The 10,505-nt window shown below is 41.0% G+C and overlaps 1 long non-coding RNA gene and 1 pseudogene across 1 annotated transcript in view; both read right to left on the bottom strand.

The window, feature by feature from the left end:
- LOC114486897 (uncharacterized) overlaps positions 1-10,505 on the bottom strand; it is a 31,473-nt gene that overhangs the window by 15,966 nt on the left and 5,002 nt on the right. The gene's annotated exons all lie outside the window — the stretch shown is intronic.
- Positions 5,357-6,859, bottom strand: LOC102996381 (ferritin light chain-like; annotated as a pseudogene).

The raw sequence follows: 10,505 nt of genomic DNA, 5'->3' as shown, positions 1-10,505 counted from the left end.
GACAAACACACAGCAAACATCATTCTCAATGGTGAAAAACTGAAAGCATTTCCTCTAAGATCAGGAACAAGACAAGGATGTCCACTCTCACCACTATTATTCAACATAGTTTTAGAAGTCCTAGAACAGAAATCAGAGAAGAAAGAGAAATTAAAAATACAAATTGAAGAAGAAGAGGTAAAACTGGCAGTTTTGCAGATGTCCTGATACTATACATAGAGAATCCTAAAGATGCCACCAGAAAACTACTAGAGCTAATCAATGAATTTGGTAAAGTGGCAGGATACAAAATTAATGCACAGAAATCTCTTCCATTCCTATATAGTAATGATGAAAAATCTGAAAGAGAAATTGAGGAAGCACTCCCATTTACCATTGCAACAAAAACAAGTAAATACCTAGGAAAAAACCTACCTAGGGAGACAAAAGACCTGTATGCGGACTATAAGACACTGATGAAAGAAATTAAAGATGATACAAACAGATGGAGAGATATACCATGTTCTTGGATTGGAAGAATCAATATTGTGAAAATGACTATACTACCCAAAGCACTCTACAGATTCAATGCAATAAAATTTGTATGGAGACAAAAAAGACCCCGAATAGCCAAACCAATCTTGAGGGGAAAAAACGGAGCTGGAGGAATCAGACTCCCTGACTTCAGACACTAGAACAAAAAATCTTAAAATTTGTATGGAGACATAAAAGACCCCGAATAGCCAAAGCAGTCTTGAGTGAAAAAAGCGGAGCTGTAGGAATCAGACCACCTGACTTCAGACTAAACTACAGAGCTACAGTAATCAAGACAATATGATACAGGTACAAAAACAGAAATATAAATCAATGGAACAAGATAGAAAGCCCAGAGATAAACCCACACATATATGGTCAACTAATCTATGACAAAGGAGGCAAGGATATACAATGGAGAAAATACAGTCTTTTCAATAAGTGGTGCTGGGAAAACTGGACAGCTACATTTAAAAAAATGAAATTAGAACACTCCTAACACCATACACAAAAATAAACTCAAAATGGATTAGAAACCTAAATGTAAGACTGGACACTATAAAACTCTTAGAAGAAAACATAGGAAGAACTCTCTTTGACATAAATCACAGCAAGGTCTTTTTTGATCCACCTCCTAGAGTAATGGAAATAAAAACAAAAATAAACAAATGGGACCTAATGAAACTTCAAAGCTTTTACACAGCAAAGGAAACCATAAACAAGTCGAAAATACAACCCTCAGAATGGGAGAAAATATTTGCAAATGAATCAGCGGACAATGGATTAATTTCTAAAATATATAAACAGCTCAATATTAAAACAAACAACCCAATCCAAAAATGGGCAGAACACCTAAATAGACATTTCTCCAAAGACATACAGATGGCCAAGAAGCATGTGAAAAGCTGCTCAACATCACTAATTATTAGAGAAATGCAAATCAAAACTACAGTGAGGTACCACCTCACACCAGTTAGAATGAGCATCATCAGAATCTACAAACAACAAATGCTGGAGAGCGTGTGGAGAAAAGGGAACCCTCTTGCACTGTTGGTGGGAATGTAAATTGATACAGCCACTATGGAGAACAGTATGGAGGTTCCTTAAGAAACTAAATATAGAATTACCATATGATCCAGCACTTGCACTACTGGGCATATACCCATAAAAAACCATAATTCAAAAAGACACATGCACCCCAATGTTCATTGCAGCACTATTTACAATAGCCAGGTCATGGAAGCAACCTAAATGCCCAACAACAGACAAATGGATAAAGAAGTTGTTGTACATATATACAATGGAGTATTACTCAGCCATAAAAAGGAACAAAACTGGGTCATTTTTTGAGATGTGGAGGAATCTAGAGACTGTCATACAGAGTGAAGTAAGTCAGAAAGAGAAAAACAAATATTGTATATTAACGCATATGTGTGGAACCTAGAAAAATGGTACAGATGAACCAGTTTGCAGGGCAGAAATAGAGACACAGATGTAGAGAACAAACGTATGGATACCAAGGGGGGAAAGCCGCGGGGGGGTTGGGGTGGTGGTGGGATGAATTGGGCGATTGGGATTGACATGTATACACTGATGTGTATAAAATGGATGACTAATAAGGGCCTGCTGTATAAAAAAATAAATAAAATTCAAAAATTCAAAAAAAACAGTTTTCTTTGATGCACAAGTTTTAAATTTTATTGTAATCTAATTTGTCTATTTTCACTTTTTTTTGCCTTTAGTGTAAAACTGTTATTTTTTTTAATTGATGGATTTATTTTGTTAATATCCTGTTAAGGAATACTCGGCACCTGTATTCATGTGTGAAACTGGCCTGTAATTTGCCTTTCTCCTATTTTCCCTTCCTGGTTTTGTATCAAAATTATACCATCCTCATAGAATGAGTTGAATAGTGAAAAAAGAAAAGAAAACACTAACTTGAAGAGATATATGCAACCCTATGTATATATCCTTTGCAGTATTATTTACAATAGCCAAGATATAGAAACCTAAATGTCTGTTGATAGATGAAAGGATAAAGAAGATATTGGTGTATATACACAATAGAATATTACTCAGCCATAAGAAAAGAAACCTTGACATTTGCAAGAACATGGATGGACCTAGAGTTTATTACGCTAAGTGAAATAAGTCAGATAGAGAAAGACAATTACCATACGATTTCACATATACGTGGAATCAAAAAACAAAACAAACAATACAAAACTAAACTCATAGAGAACAAAACAGTGGTTGCCAGATGGGAGGGTGTTGGGGGGCAGCCGAAACAGGTGAAAAGGATTAAGAGGTACAAACTTTGAGCTATAAAAAAATTAAATCACAGAGACGCAATGTACAGCACAGGGAATATATTCAATAACACTGTATTAAGTTTGTATGGTCTCAGATGGTAATTAGACATCGATTTGACCATTTCAAAATGTATGTAAATATCAAATCACTATGATGTACACTTGAAACTAATATGATATTGTATGTCAATTACACTGCAATAAAAAATACTCATACATAAAGAGAACATTAGGAAGATGAGGGCAGTAATAAGCATAAACTGGGAAAAATGAAGAGGGATATATACCTATTACAAGGAGAAAAAAACATAAGAAGGAAGTGCAGCAGCACTGACACTTGATTTGAAGGTTTCTGTCATATTTGACTTCCTTCCTCTTTTCTGTGGTCTATTTTCTTTATTCTCTCAAGAGAATCTTCTCTTATATTTGACCTAGTTGTTCTCCATTTGACCATACAGATCCATTCTCTTGCCTTTCTCCATGTTCCTGCAGTCTACCTCTAGCGATCATGTCACCCAGGCTCCTTTATAGACTGACTTCCGGGTAGGTTTTGCCAGGGTTGCAAGGAGGAAGTAGAGGTCAGGGTATTAATTCCACCATTTCTTCCCTCCTGGAGCACTGTGGTTTTGACAGTGGCAACTTTCCTCCACAGTTCTAGCTCTTGTACCACAGCCCTTTCTCCCTAGTTCTGCTCTCCCTAAGCTTTAATGACAGTATTTCCTCCCCTTGTCCCCTTCAGCCCTAGGCATGGTAATGGATTCTCACTGTTGCAAGCTCTAGATGCCCCCAATTTCTCTTGCGTGGTCCTTTCATGAAGGGACTCTTTAAATAATCCCTTCATTAAAGCCTTCTCAGTTAAAATATCTGGACCTAATTTCCTGCCAGCACCTGAATGAATACAGCTTACCTTAGTTACATACTATTTTCAACACTAGAATTTTCTTCGGTAGTGTAATTTACACTACTCAGAGTTGGAGCTGAATAAATTATTTAAGTCAACAAATAATTTTTGAGCACTTACTATGTGCCAGGCACTGTGCCAATATCAGCTTATACAATGGTGACTGAGACAGATAAGGTCTCCGCCCGCATGGAACATACGGTCTACTGGGGGAGTTAGACAATACAAGATCCTTAACGTTGCAAATGATAGAAAAGCTGAACCCAAACTGACTCATGCAAAAAGGGGAATTTATTGGCTCATTAAAAAAAAAAAAAATCCAGAAATCGGGCTTGCTACTGCGAATGAAAAAAAAATATCACCTGCAGTATCAGTGAACAAAGGATGTTGCAGCCATCAAGCCATTACATTACAGCTGCCCCGAGGGTGAGCCCTGAGGGAACTCAGGATATGAACAGGATGGCCGCCATCTAGCAGTCAGCTGCTGCCACCACCCCCCCACCCCACCCGACAGTGCACCCTGAGGAGACTCAGGATGAGAAACCACAGGGAGTTTGAAAAAGAATAGATATGTGTATAACTGAATCTCTTACCTGTACACCTGAAATAACACAATGTTGTTTACCAACTATGCTCCAATATAAAATAAAAATTTTTAAAAAAACCCAACCAACTCAAGTAGGCCATTAGTAAAAAAAGAAAAAGAAAAAGAAAGCACAGGATACTGGCCCCAGATCGCTGAGGTGCATGTCAAAGGAATGATTTCAGTGAGCCCAGACTCTTGCATCTTCCCATACACAGAAAAGCGCTAAATTCCTTAAGTTGAGATGTCTGGTTTTCTTTAATTAACAGTAATCTTTTATTTATTTATTTATTTAGATGTGGACCATTTTTAAAGTCTTCATTGAATTTGATATTGCTTCTGGGTTTTTTTTTTGGTTTGTTTTGGTTTTTTGGCTGTGGGATCTTAGCTCCCTGACCAGGGATCAAACCTGAACCCCCTGCATTGGCAGGTGAAGTCTTAACCACTGCACCACCAGGGAAGTCCCCCAACAGTAAACTTTTGATGTTCTGTCTACCTGGTCTTTGTTGCAAAAACTCCTGTGTATCCTGTCTCCTCCTTTACCTCTTCGGAGAAGTCTCTCAAAGTCTCTGTGAGATGCTGTGTCCTGGGCTTAATTCTTCAGTTTTGTCCATGGAATAAAACATAATTCTCAAATTTTAGATTGTGTATTTTTTCAGTTGACACTACCTATGAAGTTTTATCTAGGACCTCAAGCAATGTCACCAAAACCTATTTCTCTGCTTTTCGTGTGTGGGCTCAGTCCTTAAACTAGTTCTCCCCTCAGTGCAGCAAATGTGTTACAAACTGAGAGTCCTAGAATATATTTCATTGCTTCTCATTGGCTGATTGGGAACATGATGCTCTGATTGGCTCAGCAGGAGCCTCCTAGCCACTATTATTATTATTATTTGCTGCAAAAAGCTTTATTATTTCCATTTGGTCCAGGGCTTGGGTTAGGGCTCCAGGGTGGTTCCAAAGCAGCCTAGTGGCTATAGAGAGAGAGGCTTCAGGAAGAAGCCCTGACACCAGAGGGGCTCCTCAAAGGCTGCTGGGCTCCAGAGGCTCCTAGTTGTGCTTGAGGGTGAGCCTTTCGAAGAGATACACGTCCAGCCCAGACTCCGGGCCCCCAGCCTGTGGAGGTTGGTCAGGTGGTTGCCATCTTCTTGATGAGTTTCACCTGCTCCTATAGGAAGTGGCTCTCCAGGAAGTCACAGAGATGGGGGTCTACTCAGGCTGAACCCAACGCATGCAGATCCAAAAGGGCCTGGGTCAGGTTTTTCTCCATGAGCACGGTGGCTTCCGTAGGCGCCTGGGTTTTACCCCACTCATCTTGGGACGGCTTCTGCAGGTCCTGGAAGAGGGTGAGGCCACTGCTGGTGTTGCATCTTCAAGAGACGCTCAGCACCCTTGGGATTCTCCTCCGCCAATTTGTGGGAAAAGTGGCCTACGCCCTGCAGAGACACATTGTAGCCAAGGTCAAAATAGAAGCCCAGAGACAGTTGATATAAGCAGATAGGGTAGGGGGTCCCCAGAGAAAGAACCAATCATGGCTTTCTTGACATAAATAAGCCATTTCTGGCCTAAGCCATTTTGTGATCTAAGCCTGGCCACAGTGCTGGTCCTTGAACAAATTTCAGTAATTAATGATCTTAAGAGAGCAAAAGAATGCAGAAACAAACGACTATTGTCAAGTAAGAGAAGTAACAATAGCAAAGATAATATATCAATTGTAAAAATTCCCAGTTCTCTTTCAATGGTAAAGATTAACCTGAAGCTCTCAACCACCAGATCAACTGGAACCTATGGGAGGATGATGTTAACCTTTTCTGGACCCCTGTGACTTCCATCAACTAAAGCTTGGAGTCTTTTGACCACCCAAGTCCCTTCATGAAAATGCATGTACCCTTAGCTTCCTCAATTGTACTGTTTAGGGAGACACTGCTTTGGGAAAGATCCCTAGGGTTCTCCTTACTTGCTGCAAGTAATAAATCCTTCCTTTTCTTGATCTTTGGTTGGGTTGTGTCAACTGAAAAAATGGCACAATCTAAAAGTTGAGGATTTCAGCAGACTTTCTGAGGACTTAAGACCAGAAGACAGCCTCCCAGATAGCTCTGTGGGACTGCTCCAAAGAGGTAAGGGAGGAACCAGGATACAAAAGAGTTTTTGCAACAAAACCCAGGTAGTTGGAACATCAAAAGATTACTGTTAATTAAAGAAAAACCAGATATTTTAAGTTACTTCAGTACTTTTTAATGTATGGGAAGATGCAAGAGTCTGGGCTCTTTGAAATCATTCCTTAACTGTCTAGGGCCTCCATACTGAATCAGATGCACAGTCGGGGCGGCTGCAGTGGCTGAGGGATTGATGGCCACAACTTCCCTTGTTTACTGATATGGCAGGAGACGTTCTTCCACAGTTGTATCTTTTAACTCGACACCCACCAAGAGGCAAACCCAGTTTTTCGGGTAACAGTAGGCAGGTGTAGGAGGCCCGCAGGTGCATGTAGCCCGGGCGGTTGATGACAGCCTCTATCTCCGTGGAATAATTTTGACAAATCTGGGAGCTCATGGTTGATTGGCATTAAGGAGCTAAGCTCAGAAAATGATGTTGGCGGGTCCCTGAGACCGAGGAGAGCTGAGTGGTTGGTCCAAAGGTTGCAAGTGATAAATAGGTTGGAGGGTGGATGGGGGCTGGAGGAAGGGGCGTCTCTGGGTCTGTTCTGTCCAAACACTATTGAAGCAAAAGACACATCCACTGGACTGCGGAGCACACTGCTTCCTGGCCATTATTAGAACGAGGAGTGGACTCTACTTTTGAAGCCTAATAGCTTCAATAGCCTAATAGTCAATAGAGAAGTGGCTTTCCTAGAGGAAAACTGCAGTACTGTTTCCAGAAGAAGGAAGCCCCCCAAATATGAGATGCTCATGAACAAAGATAAACAATGATATATCCTGATAATTAAACTAAAGCTGATCAATATTGTTAGGCAAAATGCTTTAGTGGCTGCCTATTTCAGCAAAGCCTCATGGGGGTTAACCTGCGTTCGATTTGCACTGCATCTGTAGCGGTCAGTGCTCCTGCGTGTGGACAGCATCCCACTACTAATTCTGCCTCAGGGCTTTCTTGGCAGAATTTCTTTGGGAGCTTGCTCTGCCAGGTACAGGGTAAACTGGAAGTATTCACCAGGGGCAACCGTTAACCAAAAAAGGAGAGAAGTTGGTGGATAAAGGCCCCAGACTCCAACCGTTTCAGAGAACAATTCTGATGCACATTCTACGTGATGCAGCAGAGGGTTCCTAGGGGGAGGGAGCCCCAGTAGTCCATAACCGTACCCAGCCAATAAGTGGGTCCTTTATTGGATTTTCCTCCTTCCTTGTCTCATTCTTCTCCACTCTCTCTCTAAGGAATCCCTTCCTAAGTCCTTAGCTCAGTCTCTGCCCAGGAGATATCAAAGTGAAACCCAGCTGAGACCCAAAGGCTGGACAGAGCTACCCATGCAGAGAGCAAGGGGAAAACTGGTTTTGAAAAGGAGAGTAGAACTCCCCCATCAAATAGGAAAAACAGGTCAATTTTGGGCCACAGGGGAGAGCAATGAAAGGTAAAAATGAAAGCGCATTTAATGAAGGTAAAACTGAATTGTTTCTACTGTTTTATATTGAGACGCATTCTTAGAATTATTTCCATATTAATAAGCATAATTAATTTTGTAATGTGTATAATTATTAAAGTTGATTAGCTTTGTTCCCCCATGCACTGCAAATATTTTGAAAGCAGGAATTTCTTGAAGCTGGTATCTCTAAATTAAATTAAACTCAGCAAATTTGCATTGAGTATATACCATATCCAAAGTACTTTGCTAAGTGCTGTAAGACAAATTGTCCTTGCTTAAGGGGCCCTCAGAGTCTAGTAGAGGCAACAGATATACGTATCTGGCAAGCTTGAGACTAACCAAGGGAACTATGGGATTACAGGTATAATCCTAGTACTGTACCTTGTGGCTTCTTAGTAAAGGTCATGTATTCATTCCTCTTTTACCGAGCATATACCTACCAGATCTGTATGAAGGACCGCCTTTTAATTATTATTGTTATTATTATTCAGGTGCAAAAATATTAATGTGTCTCCAAAGGCCAACTCTTCTTACAACTACCGGCAAATTCTCTACCTTTGCTGTGAGCATCTTTCCTGTATTTTTGAGACTCTCCAAAGAAAACCTTAATCTGATCTTTTTCATGGCCTCCCAGGCATATTTCCTGAGGGTTTTGGAAGCTCTCCCTCTGGGAAATGCAAATGCCACATTTACAGATTCACAGAATGTTAGCTCTGAAAGGGATCTTAATGATTTCTAGTGTTTTCCATAGAAATCGGTATATATATTGCATACCAAAAGGGATTGGGAGGTTTGCATCTGTAAGTGGCAGACTTAGGGGCTCCAGCTGCCCTAAAGGCCAAGGGGTTCAATACCTCTACATGCTAGTGTGGCTAGACAGGGGCAACCAGATGACTGTCAGCTTGCCTGTAAGCTGTTCTGGTCACATTTATGTTAGCTGGCACACTTGTTTGGAATAATACCTTAGAGATTGTTTAGTCCAGCCCTGCAGTTCGTTTGTTTTCCAGAACTTCAGTTTTAGAAAAGAGGGAACCAAGGCTCAGAGAGGTGGCATGGCTTACCCAAGGGCACACACTGAATTGGAGTTTCTCCTCATAGCTCCATTTAGAGATGGCTCCTCTTCCGCAGCTTAAGGTCCTTTCACAATGCTCTTATCCAATTTAGGGAGAAGAGAGCTTACGGTGGGAAGCGGGGAGAGATGGAGGTAGGGAGCAGTAGTAAAGTTCAAGGAAAGTTACATGCAGAAACACAGGATGTGAGACAGAGCATTCCTTTGAGTTTCAGGGAGCATATCCTGGATGCGTTTATTGCTGAAGCAAGCGAATTATGATGATCCTCCCAAAATAACTTTGCTTTAGAGCTAAAGATATCCAGCCAGGCTCAAGGTTGCACAAGCCTTTTCCCCACAGCTCTTTGCTATTGAATTAAACCCTTCTTGGCAATAGGGGAGTCTCCCAAAGACTGAACAGAAGGATTGATTTTGCACATGTAATGACTTGGCTTTCCAGTTGCTTCAGGCTGCCTGCCTCAGCTCAAATTCCTCCTTTAGCTACTGTCTGCTTTCATCTTCCTGTAATCATTAGTGATACCTGATCCCATTACACTCTGGGGGCCTTCCAGGCACACTCTGTTGACTAATACTCATGATTGCTGCTAATTCATAGAGGGAAGAGCTCTGTACTGGCTGGTACATCTTCATAGTGTTCTTAGCCACTTTTCAATTTCGGATGCAATGCCAAGGGAACTGAAGGTACTTCAATTAGAAAAGGGAATGCTGCATTTTGTTTTCCGGAATCATGTATGTGCTAGAATCAAAGCCAGCTAGAGAGGACAAGAAAAGTCACAGAATTATAGCCTGTCTTCGAGTAATTCACCTCCCATTACTGTGGACTTCTACTCACTTTCAAAGCTCACTGTGTTTTGCTCTGCCCAGAGCCCACACATAGCATTCTTCCAAGCTCTGAACCTTTCTCCCGTTCCTTCATGGTAATCTGTCTTTCGTGGCCTATTTTCTTTTCATTAAACTCATAAATATCTAAAAATTATATTTCTAACTGCTAAGGCATCTCCCTCATAAATTAAATATTTCATAGCTCTAAGTTCCTTTGGAGAATTTGAATTTGCCTTAAAGGAGTGACTCCCAGGCTGAGAATTTCAGGGAACTTGATGAACCTGCAGTCAGAGGTATCTGGGGTAGGCATTTATTTTAAGTTTTCTTTATTTCACATCAGCCACTCAGGTTAGTGTGAATGAGAAATGTTCCCTGCCATATCAGCAAACAAAGGATGTTTCAGCCATCAAGCCATCACATTACAGCCCCCCTGACTGTGAGCCCTGAGGGAACTCAGGATGGAGAGAAACAGGCTGCCCACTGCCAAGCCCTGAGCCACTGCAGTCACCCCCAACTGTGCACCCTGAGGTGATTCAGGATGGAGAAAAGCAGAATACTGGCGGCAGATCGCTGAGGTGCATATCAAAGGAATGATTTCAATGAGCCCAGACCCTTGCATCTTCCTATACATAGAAAAGCACTAAATTCCTTAACTTGAGATATCTGGTTTTCTTTAATTAACAGTAATCTTTTTTTTAACATCTTTATTGGAG

Source organism: Physeter macrocephalus, chromosome 9, assembly GCF_002837175.3.
Source record: "Physeter macrocephalus isolate SW-GA chromosome 9, ASM283717v5, whole genome shotgun sequence".
Classification (NCBI taxonomy): Eukaryota; Metazoa; Chordata; class Mammalia; order Artiodactyla; family Physeteridae; genus Physeter; species Physeter macrocephalus.
Note: the sequence above shows the minus strand (reverse complement) of the source record. Positions and strands in the feature narration are given on the sequence as shown.